We start from the raw sequence: 21923 nt of genomic DNA on the forward strand, positions 1-21923 counted from the left end.
TACAAAATGGCACACTGGTTCTGCTTGAAAAGCAAAGACTTCTAGACTCATAAAATCATTTGAGATGAACGGGTCTCTTAAAGGCCTCCTAGAACAACTTCCTGCACTAAGCAGGCATGCCCAGAGCTCCATCAGTGCTCAGAGCCCATCCAGCCTGACCTCGGGTGTCTGCAGGGATGGGGCACCCACAGCCTCTCTGGATACTCTGTGCCATTGCGCCACCCTATTATATAAGAAAACTTCCTTATATCCGATCTAAATCTTGGTTTTGTCCTACCTGTATTCTATTATACCCTTGTCTCCTCTACTAAAGACTGAGAGTGCTGTAAATCCTAAGTCCTGCCTTCATGAACACTGTGGTCCATGAGCTATGCTGAGTCTGTGAAGTGTATTTTGAGGGTAGTAGCATCGAATTAACGGAGTTACAATGAAATCATGACATGAAGAACATTCTGTGATTAGAAGCGGACGGCTCGGTGAATTTCTGAGGTTCTGCAATGGCAACAGATATTTGGGGGACTGAATGATTCTGGGGCCTGATTCAGTATTTTGGGATACTTGTCTATTTTTAGAAGTGAACTCAAACCAATGCTTTGTAGCATGGTCAGATTATATATGCAAAAGTTCCTTTGTTTTTTAGCTTTAACGAGTTCCAGAAAGAAGGCCCAAGCCATTGGGGATCTTGCTGCTAAGGAGTTTCTAACAAGGGCTGATCATGCAGAAATATAGAACAAAAATTTATCTGAAGTCCTGTTTACTCATGGCAGGCTGTTCAAATTTCATTGCAGAAATGAGAATTGCTTTAGGATTCTCAGTTCTCAGTTTTTAATATTTGTTTGTGGAATGAAAATTAGATTGATCTCAGAATGATCAGTTTCTCTCTGTTTAGTATGACAACTTAGGCTTTCAATGTGAAATGAGGTGCTTTCATAAAGGTAAATGTTGGACTGCTCTTAGTTGCATCTCCTAGAGGACCTCTAGGAGCCTCCCCATGCCTGCTCCCAAGTTCTGGAGCTCTGCTGTGGGGCAGAAGGCCATCTGTGCAGCCACAGGGCACATTATATTATCATTAAAATTGGAAAAGACCTCTAAGATCACCAATGCCTACTCATCCCCACTGAGCCCATAATCACAGCCCTCACTGCCACATCTCCGTGCCTGGAGGATGGCTCACGTCCATCAGTGTGAGTGACAGGCTGGGGCTGCCCCGCTCTTCAAAGCCTGATTTGGGGATTTCTGTTGCCAGAATACTTTAAAGGGTAAGGAGTGTTGCTGCTCGTTAATTAGTAAAATTGGAGCTGGCTCAAGCGTTGCTTGGAAATACTATTAGGCTTTGGATTTATGCCCTGGAAGAGAAGCGAGTTTTACGTTAGTTTTCCAGTTCTCGTTAATAATTCTCCTTCCCTTGAAGTAATCCTTCATTCTGGGGGTCTGAGCAGCTTGAAGAAGGGCAGCACGCAGGAACCTGATGGAACAGCTGATGGTGTGAGCGCCAGGTGCTGCTGCCCTTCCCATAGTGCGTGATGGATGAGCTCTGAGGGTACCCAAATGGTTAACCTGCCCTGTGGATGGATGTGTTCTTTAGGTATAATAAGAACTGCCTCTTCTGTAAAATTAGAAACTGAATGCGCATAGGCATTATATAACTGAAAAACTAATACTGTATATGGCAACATGATGGATTAATGTATGTAGAAGTCCTTAATGCGTTTCTGTTCTGATGGCTTATGAAAACACATGAAAAGTTTTCAAACGACCTTTGGAATTCGCTCCTAACCTGTATGTTTTATCATCATTTTCTGCTCCAGAAGCCTGAGGTGCTGAAGGATTCATAATTCAGTACATCAAACATTGTCAGTGGTTTCACTATATGAAATTTTAAATATTCCAAATGTACTTCTGGCATTCACTGGTTGTATTTATTCATTCAGATGTAATGGATATTGAATAGGACCTATTATCAGTTTGATATAGAAAATATATTCAGGTAATTACGTATGCCCACACTTGATATAAATTTCAATCTTTTTGTGCCAAGATTTCTGCTAAAAGAGGACAGCATCTTTTTGCATTTTATGGAGGTGCAGTTGAGAATTCTTAAATTCAGGAGAGAGATCCCTGCATGAAGGCTGGCGCTGCTCCCCCTGAGCACAAAGTTGACTTCCAGTTCTGCGTTCCTAGCAAATATTCTGCCTTCCTCAGGTCATCTCTCGTCTTCTGGTGGCTTGCAGGGATTGCAGCCTCTGTTTATGTAAGCACTGGAGCCTCTGAACGGTGTGTGCCAATAGATTGTAATGATATCAGATCACATAGATGGTAACGGATTGCATTATGTCAGTTCTTTACAGTCTTTTCTAGTTGAAGGCTATGGATTTCAATTGCTTAATTGATCTAATGCACAAACCTGGCTACTTCATCTGGTAGTAATAAAGGTTTGTTTGGGACTTAGGTATCATGAAATATATAGTCTGGTCTAAATAATGTGTGCTAAGGTCAGGTTTGTTCTGCAGTATATTGGTTCTTTCATGATGGGGCCAGATCCACGAGGATCGATGGCTCCAGTTTAGGTTTTCTGTCTCCTACAGCTGCTGTCAGAGGCTGCTTTCAGCCAGAGATGGGTACAGGTCACTGATCTGGTGAGGGATGTCAAGGAACGCAGCTGTTTTGCTGAGTATGCAGTATGTATGAAATGGACTGAAGCTGCAGTGAGCCTTATTTTGGCACTGGCCAAGCAGTTCCTGCAGGTCATGAGCAGAAAAGCTGCACTTCGTCCTGGTTGATGTGAATGGAAGGATTCTAATCTGACTTGATTTATTACTCTGCAAATTGATGCTTGGAAAGAAGAACTGCACTTGGCATCTGGCTGGATTTGTAGGAATGGTTGTATTTTGTGCTGCCATAGCAACTTCTGAGTGCAGCGAGTTAGAAATCTCCCAGCTATTAGAATAACTGAATTAAAGCAACTGTTGAGAAAGATTGTGTTTGCACAACAAAGCTTGGGTTCTGCCTTGGCTCCTGCAGTTCCTGACCTCGTTTCAGGTAAAGGGTTATCCTCAGCTGTCGAGAAACAGACTCAATTGAGATGAACCATTTAGAGGTGCAGAGTGTGAGAAGAGACGTGCTGCGTTACCCTATGGGGACTCAGAGTTGTGAGCATATATTTGGGCTTCTGAGCGTGCTTGAAGCTGTCTTGAGTTCCTCATCTGTGAAATATAGATGCGTGTGCGTTGTTAATTTATGTAATGGTAGATGAAACAAAAATGCTATGGAGAAGGTGACCTCGTGAAGGTGCAGAGAAGGGAATAGGAAGAACCTGATGTGAGCTATTCAGAATGATGAATTCCTGTTCATTTCTGACCTGCTCTGAATATCTGGGGAGATGACAAACTGGCGACAGATGATGGCTTCAAAAATACTGTGAAGCTGAGAATACTGCACTGCTTTTTGTGCATCCTTCCTCTCCTCCGGGGAACAAAAAATAAAGGAGGTTTCCTGCTGAGTGTTAATGGGAAGAAATATGTGGAACATTTCCTTTCTATGGGTCCTCTTCATTTGGAAACCACCCTCCCACCACCTCACAGAGCAGCCCTGTTAACCCTCAGGAGATGCAGAAAATCTGCTCTCTCTCATGTCGTCAGGGGCAAAGCGAGAAAGAGAAGAGCTCTATTTTCAATCAGAGCTTTGTTGGTGGGTTTTTGTTTTTTTTTTTTTTTTTTTTTTTAACTTTAAACTGAATTTCTGTATCCGCCACAGTCTGGTTTTCTTTGTCAGAAGTTCCTAACGCCTCTCCAGTGCCCCTTTGCTGCTGTGATTTCATAAATACCCACTTACAGTAACCCCAGAAACATCTGTGGGCTTTAATACGGGCCTTCCTGCATTATCCCCAAAGCACAAAGCCCTTTCTGAAGTTGTTTTGCACTACCATTTATTCTCATATTTTGTGTTCCTGGCCTTCATTAAGGATGTGTTTTTAAAGATCCAAGTAACAGAACAAGGGTTTAAAACAAAATGCAAGCACAGCTGTTTTTAAAGCTAAATGCACTGATGAATCTGTTGGCTTCCAGTAACACCGCAGAGCCATTAGACCGATGGATCGATAGCTGCAATTAAAGTTATATTATTTCCTGTGCACTTCAGAGGCCTTTTGTTGTACTTTATTATTTTCTTAACTTAGCAGATTTTAAAGTATTTACTTTCCTCTGTGATTGAACGTTTGGGATTGGTTTTGTCATGCAAAGTTTTATTGCTGTCAGAGCACGCTGGGAGCAGAATGATGGCTTTCCTTGGTGCAGTCACCCACCACGACCTCTCAGATCTGGCTCTACGTTGTCCTCATTGTACATGCTGTGTGTATTTGCCACGTACACAGCGCATGCAATGTGGACATAATGGAGCTCAGCTGACGCCCAGCAAGATGTAAATGGCCTTGGAGAGATGGTGATGGCTTGTTTTAAAATTGGATTGTGTGTGTGTGCATGTGAGTGCTACCTGGGAGGATTTGTGTGTGAAACTGGGTTGGAAAAACTGCGTTAGAGATGCAGTTTATTAGCGAGAAGAAGGCAGTGACAGAACTTATATAGGATCATTCTAGTCCTCCATAAAGGAAGGTATAAGTAGGATTTAAAAGCACAGGAATCTGATTTTGGTCCGTTTAGTGTTCACATGGATTAGTACTGTTGTTGTTATCAATATGCTTTTAACATTGTTCTTGACGGTGTTGGGGGAATGTTCTTACGGGTGGGGGGAAAATGCTTTTTCATAGAACCTCAGAATCATTCAGGCTGGAAAAGACCACTGAGATCCCCAAGTCCAACCCCAGCCCACCCCACCATGCCCATCACCACATCCGTCAGTGCCACATCCCCATGGCTCTGGAGCACCTCCAGGGACGGTGACCCCACCACTCCCTGGGCAGCCCTGTGCCACTGCATTATCACTCTTTCAGAGAAGTTTTCTTAATACCCAACCTGAATCTCCCCTGGTACAACTTAAGGCCGTTACCTAAAGTATTGTTTAAGCTACAAATTGCTTTTTGGTGTGCACATTTGTAGGCACCCACCTGCATGACCCAAAGCAGGGCCACATCTCGTACAGCACTTTTAAACAATGTTGTTTTTCTCCTCAAATTATTTTGATGAATCTTTTGGTGACCGAAGTTACCCTAACAAATGCTGAGTTGCTTGGAATCAGATATGTTTACAGGCAAAACTTGTTACAAAGGAAAATATTGCACCTATAAAGTGACTTGTGGAGGTGGCAAAAATGGAAGTTCGTTGTCAGCTGGGCGTGTACTGAATTTGTAGCAGGACTAAATGGGCTTTCAGCAGACCTGAACCCCATTCAATAACAGGAGCTGCATGAAAGAATGGTGATTCTCCTACAGTGCTGGAATTAACTTTAAAAGCAGGGCTGGGAGGACTGAAGACCTGTTTTTGGTGGCAGTGATGGAAATGCAACCGAGCAGTCATTTCCGGGGAACTCTGTTTTGCATTGCTGCTCTTGCTGCTGAAAGCATTATTTCATTCTGTGATAATTTTTAGGAGCTTTGCATTTCATGGGATTACTAATGGTGATGTTTTGTACTACCGTTTTTTGTTTTATACTGGGAGAAGACTGAATTAAATGGCCAAAGCTGCAGACTGGTGAAGAGGTTGTCCATCCCTGGAACCTTTGCTGCCCTTGTTGGTGTGCAGCAGGTCACAAGTTGTGTCCTTCCCATCCTACAGCTGTCAGCGATGGAGGGTTATGGTGTTTTCCAGTGCTGAGAGTACTGTGAGAGCAGTGCTTTCCATCCATGTATTTTCCTAAGGGAATGTGGGGCTTAACCCATAGGTTCTGCAGATGTTGGTGCAGATGTGGCTGCTGGGAGCTGAGTGAGCTCTATTCTGGCCATGCTCCATTGGCCCCCCCAGAGGCAATGCCTCTTCTCTGCGGGAGAGGTTTTGCTTTCACTGGATCTATATTTTTTCCCCCTTTCTTTTAGTCGCTATTTGCATTAATCCAATTGCTGGAAAGGGATTATAGGCCCAGAATAAAATCCAGTTGTAATTAAAAATGTAAAAGCGGCTTATGTTTTTAGGCCAAAGTTATTAGAGGGAGACATCAGGGTCCCGATATTAATACTCCAGTCTCAGCTGGGAGGCTGTTATCGTGATGGGAGCATCTGATAACAGTGTGGTTACTGAACATTTTATAGTAGATAACTTCTGCTCGTGTTTGCCTCATGTCTGTTACAGACATCATAAGCTACACACCAGGCTTCCTCTCGCTGTCCTTGTGGGTATCCCTGTTTGTTCTCATAACTGTAACTCTGCTCCTTAGAAGCTGATCTAGCTGTGTTAAAAAGAGCAAGAGGAGTAAGTGAGGAGGTGTTTATGGCACAAAAGCCAGTGGAAATTACCCTCTGTAGGAGGATGGAGGTACATTCCATTCTTAGAATCATAGAATCATTAAGGTTGGAAGAGACCGCTAAGATCCCCAGGTCCAACCATCAGCCCATCCCACCATGCCCACTAACCATGTTCCTCTTCAACATCTGCACCTTAAGCCATCTTTTTGTAGCAAACATTCCCTTATCAAACTCCTCTCTGCATTTGTAGTTTCCATTGACCCCCTACATGCATAAAGAATACTGCTGAGCCAGGACTGTGCCCAGCCCTCCAGTTAATGATGTCGTGTGTCTGATATACGGCATGCAATTGTCTGCCTACTTGGCTTGCAAGCCTGTTTTGGAAGTCTTTTTAATTATCTCTTTAGAATGAGATCAATACAGGTGCTAGAGCTACTTATTACTATTTATTTTTTAATCTGGAGACTAAAACTTTCTCTGACCTTTGCTTTCCTCACATGGGAGGAGTTTAATTTCATCTCTGTCATCTTGAATTAAGTGAAAGATTTCTGTCAAGGAGAAGATGCTGACAGACTGTTGTTCTTGGATGAAGGGTTTAGTCAAAAATTTATGGAGCAGTCCAACTCTCAAACTGCATTTTTCAGATTCTTTGACCCAACTTATGCTTTACTATTCAGACCCAAACCTCATGTGAGTGTTGTTGGTCCCCTGATGGCAAATGGGTTTTGGAGCTGAGGCGGTGAATGATGTCTTCCAAAGCAACAGTGCTAAGTTGCTAAAGGCATGCATGCAAGCAAATGCCTTACCAAATGTGCTTTATTTTTCAGTCTTTACTTTCTGAATGTGCTCTGTCTCAGTTCAGCACTGTTGGCGTCCCAGGCAGGAGATGGGGGTTGGCTCCTGGGCTGTGTTTGGGTCTTCTGGGAGCTGCGTGCTGGGGTTCAGCCCTCAACACCATCCTGGCAATGCCTTTTGTGTTGTGGGGTGCCTGATGGCACAGCTCCAGCTGCTCGTTAAAGCTGTTCAGAAATGTTTATTTACATGAAATAAATTTAGTCTCCAGGCTGTGCTGAGAAACTTTCCGTATCTCCAGCCTGTACCAGCAATAAAGATGCTGTGCCAGAAACCCAAGAGATTTCACAAGAGGCAGCATTAGAAGGCGACATGTTTTTAGTGCGGTGCACAGCTGAAGAATTCCAAATTTAGTATTGTCTGCCTGGTGTGGAAAATACCAACTGAGGAAAAGCCTGAAAAAGAGAAATTGAACGAGTCAGCAGAGCTTTCCCTCATGTATTTCTACTTTAAAAGTCATGAACCCCAGTGAAGTGCTGATTTCTCTTCTGCTAGCACGCTTGCAGCCCTACTGCATACAGCACGACGTCTGCTTTTTCCTGTCAGCAGTCCTGATTGGTTGTTTTGTTTGTAGCAGCAGCAGCATTTCACGTGCGTGGTGCTGGCTGAGGACACGGAGTGCTGAGGACCTGAGGAGCCACCTGTTGTAATGCGTTCCGTGCAGGGAGAACGTGGGACTTTGTCACTTAACCTAAATAACTCTCAATGAACAGGGTTCCTTTTGGATGCTCTGTAGGGACTCGAAAACTGGTTGTGCAGTAGATAGCTGAGCCGTGGAGCACTGCAGGTTGTTGTATCCTGCTGACCATGTATACCTGTATCGGGGGTGAAGCACTGCTCCCCTGTGCCTGCTTCCCCAGGCAGCTCTTGGTGCAGGGAATGCCTCAACTATAGCATACAGTGCTTACTACTGCATTTCTACTAGCCTTGTGCAGTAAGAGGGGGGTTCAAGTGAGGTATGGGGCATGCTGGGTGCTTAGTGGGTGTGCATGTGTGCCTGCTGTAGTGGTGCTTTGTTCTGCATCCTATTAATTGCATTCTCTTGCTGAAGATTCACCCTGCTCTGTTGGATCCGGACAGCTGAGCAGCGGGCACTGGGTCTGGGAGCAAAGAGTTTGGTGCATTCTTGGTGCTGGTTGCTTCCCTGCTGCCTTCAGAACTGGGGTATTGCAGCTGAAGGCAATGGTTGTGGAACAGTATGAGCAGCGTGGGCTTCATGGGTCCCCTCAGCAGAACCAGGCTCTGCAGCCCTCAGTCCTCACTGCTGAGGCTGGGACGTGGCATTAGGGTCAGGGAAGTGCCCACAAGTGGCAGTGAGGCTGTGTGACGTGTTCACAGTCTCAGGGAAAGCTTTGCTTTGTATCTAAAAAATAGATATGATGAGTTCTGCCCTCAGTACTGGGGGTTATAGGAGAGAATGCCTGCATCTTTTGCTATGTTAGTGCCTGTGGGTCATTGTCTGTAGCATGCATTTTTGGGGAGGACAAGGGGAAGCATTTCATCTCTATAATGCTATGCTCTTTTAGACACAGTCCAAGCACTTGAGCAAATATTTGCAGTCAACCCCCTTAGGAGCATGAGTTCCCACCTCAGTGCTGCTGAGCCTGACTCCAGGTCTCCCTCCTGTTTGCAGTAAAAGAAAACAAACAAAGAAACCCCAAAAAACTTGTACGGATCCTTGCGCACAGAGTATCTGCTGGGATCAATGGTGTGTGCTGTAGGTCTGCCTCCCTGGGCTGGAAGATGGAAGGGCTGGAACTTTCACTCCACTGAAGCAGAGAGAAAAATGGGAGCTGTCTCGGGGCCAAGTGAAGCTGACATAGCATAGTGTTCCTCACATCCCCGGGTGTGTGTCTGGGTGGTGTGCTCCCCTCTGGCAAGCCTTGCTGCATTTGAGCCACAGGGACTGGCAGTGGCGGTGGTGTTTGCACTTTGGCAGAGCCACTGCAGTGCTCTGTGCCTCCTTCCTCTTCCTCCATTAATTGCTTTCTGATTAGTCCCCATTTCTTTCTATATTTTCTGCTTACAGTGCATTTTTTTCTTTGTTTCTTTCTCCATCGTTTCCTTCTTGCTCTCCAGGATTCTGCTTTATCTGGGAGTCATTGTGGCAGAACCACCAGATGTTGGTCATTTTCATTGTGCTTCCTTGCATAATTTTATAGTATTTGTAATATCATACCTTTTTCACATATATTTTTTACATTATTCATACAAAGTGGATTTGAAGTTGGACAGATGCATTGTAAAGGTAGAACAAGAGTGAATTCATTGCTACTGGTGGGCATTCAGTACTGATAAAAACCACTGACAGGGAGAGTTCCGCGTTGAAAAAGGACGTAGCACAAATAATTTAAATGTTTTTCTCATGTTTGAGTATATTTGTGGTGTCTGATTGAGCTGGTTAAGAAAATAAAGACAGATGGCAATGAATTCATTCCAACGCGTTCCATGATGGTGCAGCTATTCCTGCTTCTTGCAGCACTTGCACAAATGATCGTCTTGTTTAAACCTCCTTTGCTGCTGCTGTCCACACCCAGGTCAGGGAATTCAGAGGGAGCACAGTTATCATTTATGGGGAGAACTGATTTTTGTACGCATAGTAAAAGTGAAAATAAATGGAAAGAGGAGCTGCTGGTAATTAACCTGCATGCTCAGAGCAGCAGTGGGTAAGAACTTACCCCTTTCTCCTTTAAAGTCAATACCAAAACTGAATGGGATTAGAACAGAGTTGAGTTTCAGTAAACTGATGTTTGAGGATGACACTGTGATTCACAGCACTGTCTTTGTAGGAACAGAGACAACGTTGATATTGCCATGAGCAATGAGCAGCAGGGTTGGGTGTCTGCCCCAGCTCCTGGGCAGCCCCATCTGCATCTGGGCTCTGCCAGTTCCCTGTCTATGGGGATGGCTGGTTAATACAGTTTGATGGGAGGTGTTATTTTCATATAGGTCTGTGGTTCTTTGCAGAAAAGGAAAAGAGGAGAGGAGGGAAGGTTGACAAGGACTGCAATGCCTGGAGTCGTGTTGTTTGGTGAGGCAGCTGTTCTCGCAGCTCCTGCCCTAAATAAATGCAGTCTTTAGCTTAATGAAATAATTACATTGTCTAATAACATCATCTATTACTTTAAGGGAAAACTTGACATTTCAAGTTTTACGCTGACCTGTCAATGTGTTGTCCCATTCCTTTGCCATATTTCAAAGGTGCTCATTGCCTCTGTACTTTCTGCATGGAAGAGATACTAAAATCCATGTGTAATAATGGAAATTAATGTCTACATGAAAAAGTATGCAGAAAAAGCAGCAGTGTAGTATTATCTGCAGGATAAACTGTTATTTTTTTGAGACATCTGCACAGAAATTAAGTGCTTGATTTGTTTAGTTGTTTTTTTCTGTATCAAATATTGCTGCTGTTGTTTTTATGGTTCTGAGACAATATATGCATGGACTACAACAGATTAGACTTGCTTTGCCTCGCTGTTGAGCACCCTAACAGTGACCGTGGTGTGGATGGGCTCTGCCATTATCCCTCTCAAGCCACCTTTCCATCCACTCTCCCTCCCCTGTGATGGGTGTGTGCACGGGCATAGAGCAGAGGAAGATGGGTTTAGCTCAGCACCCTTCTGCTTCTCACCTATCTTGTGTCCTGCGCTCCTGGAGAATGATGTGCTTCCCTGGGAGGGAAGAATGCCTGCATGGTATGAGCCATAAGAGAACGACATGGATGGGGCCGCTGAAAATCGGGTACAGTGCCTTGCATCCATCATACAGCACTGAAGTTGTGTGCGAGGAGGTGTTGAAGGAGAGGGATATTGGTCTCCCTGTGGGAGCACTGCCCATCTGTGCTCACAGCCTCCCACAGCTTGGAGCAGCTGCAGCGATGGTGGTTTTGCTGCTCTCATACCAGCAATGGGAAGGCACTGGGTGCTGCCTGGGATTTCCACAGCAGCCTCTCTGTAACCAAGCTGGGGCTGGCTGTTACACCTCCCACAGTTGCAGTCTGTCCCAGCCCAAAGCAGCACTTTGCATATTCATACATGGAGGTGTCTGTGGAACTGTGGTCAGAGGGCTCCAACTGAGGCAACTGCAACAACGCGGCACTTTCCTCAGCAGCGAAGCACTAATTAATCCCGACTATTTCTCCTCTCAGAATGGCCAATTAGCTTGCAGCAGTGCTGGGTTAAAATAACTGCATAGCAGAGTGCTGCGTGTGGGGTGTGAGGATACTTACAGTAGAGGTGGAGGAGGGCAGCAGCGTGGGGAGCAATGCAGCCATGATTGAGCAGCAGCTGCTGGCAGTCAGGGCACTGCTCCTGGTTCTGCCTCTCTGCAGCACTCAGGCCAACACTTTTTCTGCTGCTGAACCCTCTGTCGCTGTGGCTTCTTGCTCCCTGCCAGGCTATGAACATGTGAGTGTTTTTCCCCCTTTTTAATGCAGTTTCTTCTTCCGGAAGAGTGATATTCATAGAATCATGGGATGGCCTGGGTTGAAAAAGGACCACAATGCTCATCTCGTTCCAACCCCCTGCTATGTGCAGGGTCGCCAACCAGCAGACCAGGCTGCCCAGAGCCACATCCAGCCTGGCCTTGAATGCCTCCAGGGATGGGGCATCCACAGCCTCCTTGGGCAACCTGTTCAGTGCGTCACCAACCTCTGGGTGAAAGCAGATGGTCAGTCACCATGATGCTGTTGCTGTCTGAGAGTAACCCTGCTAAAGCTACCATGGGCCTTCCAAAACGCGACCACACAACCCTGACTGCAGGTGGCTCTCAGCCCTGTGAGAATTCTGTGTGTTTCTGGTAATCCTCACTTCTGAGAGGCTCCTGACCTGGTTAGGTGTGACCTCTGCAATGTCACTGCCGGTTGTTAATCCTCTTTCCATCACAGATGATGGAAAGAGCTGGCTATTATTGTAACTGAATCTTGCCTCAGTTTGCAGAGGAACGATATTTCCAGCTTCTACTAAATGCCTCCTGCTATCCACGGTTTGGTGACGAGCTCGTTCTGCTCACACAGCCTCCTGGAGGCTCACTTTGCAGATCTCCATTGGTGCCGAGCTGATCTGGCTCTGTAATGAGCTCTGCTCCTCACGTTGACAATGCCTTGTTCTGCGTGCTCTTCTGTTCAGGGTATCAGTTATGTAAAGAAGTAATAATCTTCCCTGTGCTGCTTGGTTTCCCTCACGAGGGTTACGTGGTTTGGGTAGGTAGACTGTGTTGAAGTGTTTACTTGGAACGTGTGAACGACTTGAGACAAGTGCGACCTTGCTGCGCGCCAGGATTTCTCAGTGGAAACACTTTCACATTAAACAGCAAAGAAAGAAGAGAGGTTTGTCTGAGGGCCAAATTGCATGATTCATATCATTAGGGTGAAGTTAGGCGCTTCGTTTTTATCATGCCTGGGAGTGAGCCTGTGCTTCTCGGTGCCACACATTCAGTTCTTCTGTGGGATCTCTCAGCTGGAGATGACCACGGTGTTTTGGGTGAAGCACCCATGGGAACTGCACTGGAGCTGTCACAGCGTCATCGTCATCACACAGTCATGGTATGGTGGTGGCTGTTGAGGACGGTAAGAACCAGAACCAAAATGTGAGGTCTGAAATTCTGGCTCGGTTTCTTCCAGCTGCAATCTGACTGTTTTCAGTTCTCTTTTTGCTCGAGGGCACATCGGTGGTGGGAGAGTGGGAAGAGGGGGGATCGACTGCTTGATTAGAAGTGTGATTTCAGGATATCGTGTGATGAGTGCAAGTGGTGGAGGACAAGAAGTCTGTATGGAGCCATGTGTGCAGGGGAGCTTCTTGTGTAGGAGCCTGGATGGAGATGTGACAGCATGGGTCTGCTGCTGGGGCTGGAGAGGCAAAGGCTTCGTGGGACCTGGAGGAAAAGCAGAGTGACTTTTCCCTATTGCTCAGTTATTGGGGTTGATGGAAGCTGAAGAGGATCTGTGGGGTCGGGAGCATGAAGCAGAATTTCAGATTTGATCAGGCAGAGTTTCTGAGAAATCTCTTCACGTTGATAGCACCCTGAACTGGAAGGGATGGAAGAGGATTTCGGTGGAAACGCTCACAGAAATACAGCTCTGTGTCTGGATCAGATCGATGTAGCAGTTGCTAGGAGCCAAAAATGAGTGTGGCACTTCAGAATCTGACTTGATGTGTGGGAACTAATTTTTATTTAGAACGCAGTAAGATCACATGGATGCACAGATATTTTGTTTGCTTTTTTTCCCCCCCAGTTCTCCTTGCCAACTTGGGCTGAAATTAGAACAGGGTATGTCACCAAATGGTTTTTTAATAGTTCTGACTTAGCAACCTAGAATTAAAGTTCGTGTGTGTCAGATGGCATCTGAATTACTGAGGATACACTCATTTCTTTTATTTCCCTCCTGCAAAGCTGAACTTCTGATTTCCAGGGCTGCCTTCTCCTCCATTTGTGCACTCACTGTTGGCTGATGCTCACCTGTGGTCTCAGTGAGCTGCGCCTTCCAGCTTCCTTGTGAATGGAACCAGTTACCACGTCCTCTGCCCAAAAGCCTGTTTGATGTCTGCTCTGAATTCTAAGATATTACAAGACAAGCAAATAGTTTATTTCTTATCTCTGAGTGTGGTATTAGATGTTTGCACTTGTGAATGCAAGAATGAGTTACTTCTTGGATCTGGCTCTGGGCAGCCTGGTCTGGTGCATTTTTCCCTTCTGCTATAATGATCTGTATCTTTATAACAGAGAATTATCTATCCTGTGCAACTGTGTCTGGGAGATATCTAAAGAAGGAGGGCCTTTATTTAGAGACAGGGCTGGGCGAAAACTAGGCTCTTTGGAGGTTGTTTGGAGGAGAGGCAGATGATGTCTTGACCTTCAGGCACTCCTGATGCAGGGGTTGGAAGGGGATCATTTAAGCTAAAACTCAGCCTTGGTGGTGAGACTTTCAGATGCAATTCAGAATCGCAAATTAGGTTCCTGCTGCACTTCCTTCTAGAAGAGCAACTCCTTGTTGACTGTTTCCTGTTGGCTCTCTGCTTTGTGTGTCTTGACTTGTACTTTGGGTCCTGAAGAGAGAAGGATGTCTTTGAGTGGAGGTAGGAAAGCAAAGGAAATGGATGCAATTGACTTCTAGCCTGGCGGAGGTGAAGCAAAGCAGTAGAGGCTGCCATGGTGTATGCTTGTGCTGGGGATTGGGCTATAACACTTCCTCTGCCGAAGGTGCTTTATTCCCTGTGATTCTGGTGGAAGCCTGTCTTTGTCCTTAGTGTAAACTTGGGGAAGGTATAGGAGCTAAGGAAGTACTGAGCAGCATTCAGGCAGGATGTGCCTTGCCACTGCTGCAGGAAGATGCGCTGTAAAGCAGAGCCAGCCCCTTGCTCTGTGGTCTCCTGGCTCAGTTAGATCGCCAGGGATCAAACCCTGACCTGTTCGGGAACAGGAGGAAATGTGATTCAAACATTGCTGCCACCAGCAAGAATGATTTACAGGAAGATCATTTTCTAACCATCTCTGCTTGTTCCAGGCTCTTTGAATGGCATCCTGCCCAATGGTAAGTCAGTTGGAATGTGTCATGAGGGCACGAGTACCGAGCAGCAGTGTCCTCAGACAAGCTGCCTGCATCACCCAGGAGGTGCCATCTCCATGGCAATCCACCCGTGGGGCAGGCAGGGAGGCACTTGCCTTTCCTTATGCTTTGCTGTACTTCTGACTTCCCTGTGAAGCTGCTTGAATGCCTCTGAAATGAAGATAGAAGTGAGAATGTCACAGAGCCTTGTGGCTGCCAAGAAGAAGATTCAGAGGTTGCAGGCACACTGCGGGGGGGAAGAGAGGGGTTGTGAATGCAGGAAGGGATCAGGAATTCTTTGGCTGAGTTGCACAGAGATCTACAACACCAATAAAAATGTGGTGGTGGCTGAGAGCAGCCAGCGTTGTGGCCGTGGTGGTGTGTGGCTCTGCAGCTATCGTGGCACAGCTGCCCCTTGGCTGTGAGTTTCAGCTCTTTCACAATTATCTGGTAAAGCCCATGGAAATATGCATGGAAATGTTAATGAAAGGTGCACAGCCAGTTGCAAGGTGCTGGTTTAAAGGCTTGAGTGTCTCCTTGTCTGTAACAAATACAGACTATTGCCACTGCACCTCATTTAACTTTGTGGAGGACTAAGTGATGTAGTTATGCTGTTACGGTGAGCAATGGATTTCTAACTACATTCTTCTGATGAGAAGAAAAGAGTTTTGCTTTTCCTATTGCACTCAAAGATCTCTTTTTGGCAATAGGTCCCATGCTGCTGGCAGTATGTAAGCACAGTACTGTAAGATCACATCCAAGAGCTTATCAGTATTCATTTTTCTGTACTAAACAAACCCAACACAGCCTCCCATTGCAGTAAGAAAAAGCATTGCAGGTCGATTCAGACTCCAGAAACTGTATTGCTGAGAAAGTACTTTGTTAGATAGAGAAGTCTGATTCATTGAACGACTATACTTGGGTTGGAGGATTGTATTTGACTTTTTAAAATCAAAGATGGAACTTTAATTTTCAGTGTTCTGAGATGGATACAGTGAAACTTCATGGATGTTGTTAATTAAGAGGACAATCATAGGGCGCTAGTGGTTAAGTAATAAAATAATCACTTTTTTTTTTTAGCACTGTGGACTTTTTTAGACCATGGACGGGGTGTGTTCTGCTGGGATTGTTCAGTCTGGAGAAGAGGAGGCTCAGGGGAGATCTTACTGCCCTCTATAACTACCTGACGGGAGGTTGTAGTGAGCTGGGGGTCAGCCTCTTGTCTCGTGTGACAGTGATAGGACTAGAGGGAATGGCTTCAAGCTGTGCCAGGGAAGGTTCAGGCTGGACGTTAGGAAATACTACTTCTCCGAAAGGGTGGTCAGGCACTGGAATGGGCTGCCCAGAGAGGTGGTGGAGTCACTGACTCTGGAGGTGTTCAAGGAACGGTTGGACGTTGTGTTGAGGGACATGGTTTAGTGAGAACTATTGGTGATGGGTGGATGGTTGGACTGGGTGATCCTGTGGGTCTTTTCCAACCTTGGTGATTCTGTGATTTTGTTTCGCTGTGTCTCTGAGCCAACCAGAGGCAAGAGAAAATGCCTAAAATGAAACTACAGGAGCGCGCTGTGGGTGAATGAAAAGCCTTTTTTAAGTCTTTGGTTCTATGTTTTCAGTGTCCATCGTGTTGGACAGTCTGGTGGTGTCTCCAGTAGGCTGACGTAAAATAAGCTATTTTGTGAATTTCAGGCATGCTCAAACGTTGTGTGGGGCTGAAATCCTTGATAAAGCTTTGAGTTCTGCAGCACTTACACTGGTGAGAACAGCACAAGCTGGCAGCTTTTGTAACTCTAATCTTGTTAGTTAAAAGGTGGCCTGCTGGTAGTTTCATTTCACAGTTGAATTTTTTTAATTATCTCTCAAGGTGAATTTTAGCTTCTCAGTTTTGGCCGTCAGGTGTAGCATAACCCACAACACAGCACACAGAACGAAAGTTCAGACTGAATATGCTTCTTTTAGGCCTGCAGCTGTACCTCTGCACAAGTTTTAACTTGACCTAAGGAAAGAAAAGAGGAACAAATCAATAAATCCAACGAGGGTTTGCAATGTAGCACTCTTATCAAATACTATTTATTAAGTCTGTAATAGTGAAAAATATACGCTGCTGCCTCTGGGGGAATGTAAGAGCTGAATGGTTAAACACAGCTTTGTTTAAATGCTTTATATTTTGGCTGATATTGAAGTTCATATTGAACTGAAATATCTTGGCTTCAACCTTTATGAATTTTTTTCTATACATGTGCAGGTGTGCATATTTAAATGTGAGATATGTTTTCATGCACATACGTGATATGCACATGTGTATGAACATCATATATACACAGTATTCCCTCAGAACATCACTAGAAGATCCTTCAAGCGAAGTCCAGCTTTTCTGGACATTCAGGGCTCCACTCTCTTTGCCTGAGGTTACACGACCTTCAGCCAAACCCTTCCATTTACAGGCTAACCCTTAGCTTTGGCTAAAAGATCTGCAGCTTTTTCAATTACTTTTAACCTCTGAGGACTAGGTCATCCTGCAACACTGGAACTTTTCTGCTCCCGTTTGAGCTTTCCTTGGACAAGGAGACAGATTTATGTCCCTTTGCCCTCATCAGAGTCACACCCCACCTCCTTGGCCAGCTTGGTCATTCTGGAAAAATTCCTTCTTGACTTTGAAGCAGCCATCCTGCAGAATCATTCAGGCTGGAATGACCCATAAGGTCTCCAAGTCCAACCCATACCCATCCCCACTGTGCCCTCTATCCATGTCCCTCTGTGCCACGTCCCCACAGTTCAGGACCACCTCCAGTGCTCTTCTATTGGGCTGACCGTTACCAATTGGAAATGAGAAGGATAGAGAGATTCAGAGAATCATGTGCTGTTTCAGAAGGCCGTCATTAGCAAAGATGGGCTCAGAAAGGCACTGTACTCCTGCTCATGGCTGTCTGTGAGCTTCTGAGGGATTCCTAGGCAGGAACTCTTGCAGAGTAGCAGTAGTGGGTTGATGAACAGGCTGATCCCCGCAGTTGTGAGATCTGCAGTCCATCAGGCCTGAGACGTGACATTCATCCATTTGGGCATATTTTTCTAACAGCACGGCAATTGCGGCAGCTGCTTCACGGAAGAACTTAGAGTGCACTTCAGAGCATTTCTGAGATGCCCAATAAATATAAACTGGGTTTATTTTCCTTCTCTTGAGTGACTGATCCTCTGGGCCTCCCTACGGGCTGACCCTGAGCACTCACTTTGATGGAAGCCATAAAGACGAAGGAGCTGTGCAGGGAGGTGTGTGTGCATGGGCTGGCTCGGGGCACCCATGTTTTATAGCAGATCCTTCCATTCCTGCATTTTACCAGCTTTTTGAAGACGGAGGTCAATGGGGTTAGGCTGAGCCTAGGTGTGTACAGGAAGGCTGTTGAACGTACAGTGGGAGCGAGGCTGTATGTTCAGACTGTTGGAGGATGTTGCTTTTATTGCTTTGTTTTTGCCAAATTCTGGGACGCTGCTGGGTTTTAGGAATATCTTCAAGAAACAGCAGTGCAACTTGAGTGATAAAAGTTACTTTTAGCTCTGGAAGAAAAACTGAATAATGATAATAATAACAACAACAAAAAAAATCTGCGGTGAAATAACTTGTTTTCTTCACTATTTCCCTGTCTGCTCTTTGCTGGGTATCTCTTTTCCTCTGCTAAGGCCCCAAACTCTTCAAACTCTGTTCTTTTGTGTGTGTATATCTGTCTATATATATCTACACTGAAATGCTATTTTAATTCTGCAACTTACTGTCAGTGTAATGTAAGCATAACCCAAAGGGTTAAGAACCACATCTGCTCTGTTTTGCATCCTGCCAGTCTCGGTACAACGAGTCAGTAAATAACATTTTTTTCCCATTAGGTAAATGACCTTTTGGGGAATTGTGATTCTATTGAGACTGGTGGGAAAATAATGGGTTGCACAAATAACTCTGAGGAAAGCAGAATGATTTTAAGATGCCCAGTAATACGGAGGAATAAAGCAAACCATCAGCACTACGTCGTGGCTTTTATTTGGGATTATCAGAGTTTGCTAGTGCTGGAATCCAAAACGCTGTTGTAAATCACAAATGCTGACTCCTTGTTGGTTATCCTTGCAAATGATGAGCGATGAAGTGTGTGCTCTGCTGTTTCTAATAGCTGATCTGATGGCAGCTGCTTAGCTGTCACCTTCCTGTGTTTTCCAAATGGAGTATTTTGGAATGGTGATCAGTACAGCTTGTTTGACCTCTTCTCCATTTTTGAGGAAGGAAAACCTTTTCCTATCGATCTAATCTTTACAAAGTCCTGTTCGGTGAGTTATCCTGGAAGATTTCTTGCCTTTGGTTTTAATTTATGTATTGTTTATAATTCCAGGATAGTTTACATCTCGGATTCCTTCAGGTTATCCCTGGCAATATATGGTTTCTCCCAGGTGCTGGAGTGTCGTTTCAAAACTCCCAGCAGGTGATAACTGCTGCAGATTAAACACTTCCATGCACAGTGTGTGTTTCCCAATGCAGAAAGCTATGAATGGCTGAATGGACAGCCCTGGAGGTCTTTCAGTTATTCTAAGTAGTTTTAAACATCAGTAAGATTTATGGAATTATGGATTTATTTTTGCTCCTGGGTACTTAAGAAACTACCCTGTTGTGACTTGTAGGACCTGATTGCTAGAATTGAATGTATTTCAACATAGAGTTACTGTATTCAATCCTAAATCACACTTTTGTAAGTTAGAAGTTTTGAGGTCAAGCTTCCCTTGTGCTCTTCTGGCAGCAGTTGGGTGCATTGGGACACTGCTGACATTTCTGTTCTTGTTCCTCTTCTGGAACAGGGCATTTAAATGAAAAATCATGTCTGAATTCCCTGGGAGAGTTCCTGATCGTCTGTAGTGTCCCAGTCATCCTTCCAGTATTCAAAAGGGCTGCAAGAAAGAAGGGGACAGGCTGTGCAGCAGGGTCTGTTGTGACAGGACAAGGGGAAGTGGTTTCGAACTAAAAGAGGGGAAATTTAGACTGGATATCAAGAAGTTGTTTGCAATAAGAATGGGAAGGCAGTGGCACAGATTGCACAGAGGGTGGTGGATGTCCTGTCCCTGGAGATACTCAAGGTCAGGCTGGATGGGCTCTGAGCACTGATGGAGCTGTGGGTGTCCCTGCTCAGTGCAGTTGGACCAGATGGCCTTTACGGGTCCCTCCCAACCCAAACGATTCTATAATGCTAGGAGGTCTGAGAGCCTCACCATCACTGACACTGGTGGTGATCTTCACTGGCTTCAGTACTGATGAGAAAGATGATGTTGTGTTTACTTGTAATATGACTTGAAGGGATTTTCCGTAACTTGTCATCTCTCTCCTTTTCTGATGCTAGCATTTCCCTTGATGATCTCAAAGAGTGAAGCAACAGTGCTGTATCAAAAGTGGCAGATCACAGTAAATTGGATCCCTGTCTGAATGCCAAGGAAAAAGATTCAAAAGTATCTGGAGTAATTTCAAGTGCAGCCAAAAAGCTGCTTTGAGATTCATTCTGTGAAAGGACAAACTAATGAATTTAGGGCTTGTAATCCTAGAGAAATAAATCAGATCTGAGAGGGGGAGGCAAGCAAAGCTCTGGGAGATGTAGTGGTAATAAAGGCCTAACAAATAGACACGGGTGCGTAACGCGATGAGGCTGCAGAAATGACAGTAGTGACAATATATCAGTGCTGAGCCCTGGATGAAAGAGGCAAAAGTCTGTTCTTTGTGGTAGCAGGAGGGGCCCTGAATTGAGAAGCAGTCTCATTTTGGCGAACAACATTAGAAAAGTGTTAGGGAAGAGATGAGAGTTAGAGCAGCTGTGGTGTCTCTGGGACAGAGGCATTTCTACAGGGGGTGGATGTGTGTGTGTGAGATGGCGATGGTAAAGCCAAGGGATTTGCTTTAAAGGCCAAGGAGAGAGAGAGAGGAAATGTTAGGGGTAGAGGAAGGAATGGGGAAAATATCAACAACAATGAAGACGTTGACCACAAGACATGGTGTCACTTTTGGAAATCTCTTTGGAAGGTGTGCTAGCAAGACTGCAGCCTTCCTCATCACTTCAGCTCTGGAAAGTGTGGTATGTGCTGGGACTGGATTGTAACTCCAGAGAGGTATTGACTGGCTGTCATGCAGGTCTCCAGTTCCAGCCAGTAGATCACCTAAAGCTGAGGAAGAAATCAGTGTTAGTACTGTGGCAATGCAATGTAATTCACTGTTACCATAGATACCTGTGACTGTACGTAAGTGTTAAACTGGTATGGCTTTGTAGCTTGTGAAAAGCTGCTGTGGCTTGATTTCCTCTCATACAAACAGCTTGGCAGCTTTTGAAATGATGGTGATAACTTGTTATCACCTTAGCTTACCACTACAGCCATCTCATGAAATTGAGGTCTGTAGCTGGAAAGAGATGGAGGGTCTCTGTGTAATAAAACTACAAATCAGATTTGTTTGCCTGGAAGCCAAAATGAGCTAAGGTATGCAGGCTTGCATTCTTGAAATTACCCATACTGTAACCCCTGACAGACACATCCCTTTCTCTGAGCCATCCTTGTCGTGTTGATGTGGACCTTTTTAGTAAATTGCTTTGAAATTAACTAATGAAAGATGGTAGACAGGAGACGATGATCTCTGTCAGGAAATGTGTGTTTCTGCATTCAGTGGGTGGGAGGTGTGAAGGGAAGGTTTATAGCGCTGCTGTGAATATGTTCAGGTATGTGAAGTCTCGTCTTTTATTACTGGGACTGGTAGAATAGGGATTGTTTTGATTGCACTCATTTCTGTGTACCTACAGACACACTGATGTAGAGTTAAGGAAGGGAGGTGAAATCTCTGGTTTGCTATGGTGAAGAGGAGGTGGGAGGCAGGAACAGGTAAAATAAATAAGATGTCTTGATTTAAGAGAAGCACATTTGCCCAGGGTGGTGAACGTGAGTGACTTTCATAGGCAACAGTCTTCACTCATTGTCACAGCCTGGAAAAAGAAGAAGCATTGCTCTGAATGACTCCGAACCTTACTCTAGCCAGGAGTGCGGGAGGGAATGCAGGTGACATCCTGGCTTTTGGTCAATACAAAACCACACACCTGTGCATTCTGCCACTGAGGGCTGTCTCAGGCTGGGGGCAGGCACACTTCAGAGGCAAGCTGAGTCTGTGAACCTGTCTGCAGT

At 45.1% G+C, this 21923-nt stretch overlaps 1 protein-coding gene and 1 non-coding gene across 8 annotated transcripts in view; both read left to right on the top strand.

Annotated features, from left to right (window-relative positions):
• HTR2C (5-hydroxytryptamine receptor 2C) overlaps positions 1-21923 on the top strand; it is a 239929-nt gene that overhangs the window by 108110 nt on the left and 109896 nt on the right. For 2 of the 7 annotated variants that reach the window (XM_046940303.1, XM_046940306.1), the window contains exon 1: positions 12600-12767. The exons of the other annotated variants lie outside the window; for them this stretch is intronic. The gene's annotated coding sequence lies outside the window, so the exon portion shown is untranslated. Of the gene's footprint in view, positions 1-12599; positions 12768-21923 lie in introns of those variants that run through there. 7 annotated transcript variants of the gene reach the window in all.
• On the top strand, positions 4309-4398 carry MIR460B (microRNA 460b). Its single transcript, NR_035017.1, has one exon. It is a non-coding gene; the product is annotated as a microRNA 460b (primary transcript).

The sequence above is a fragment of the Gallus gallus genome, chromosome 4, assembly GCF_016699485.2.
Source record: "Gallus gallus isolate bGalGal1 chromosome 4, bGalGal1.mat.broiler.GRCg7b, whole genome shotgun sequence".
NCBI classification, from domain to species: domain Eukaryota; kingdom Metazoa; phylum Chordata; class Aves; order Galliformes; family Phasianidae; genus Gallus; species Gallus gallus.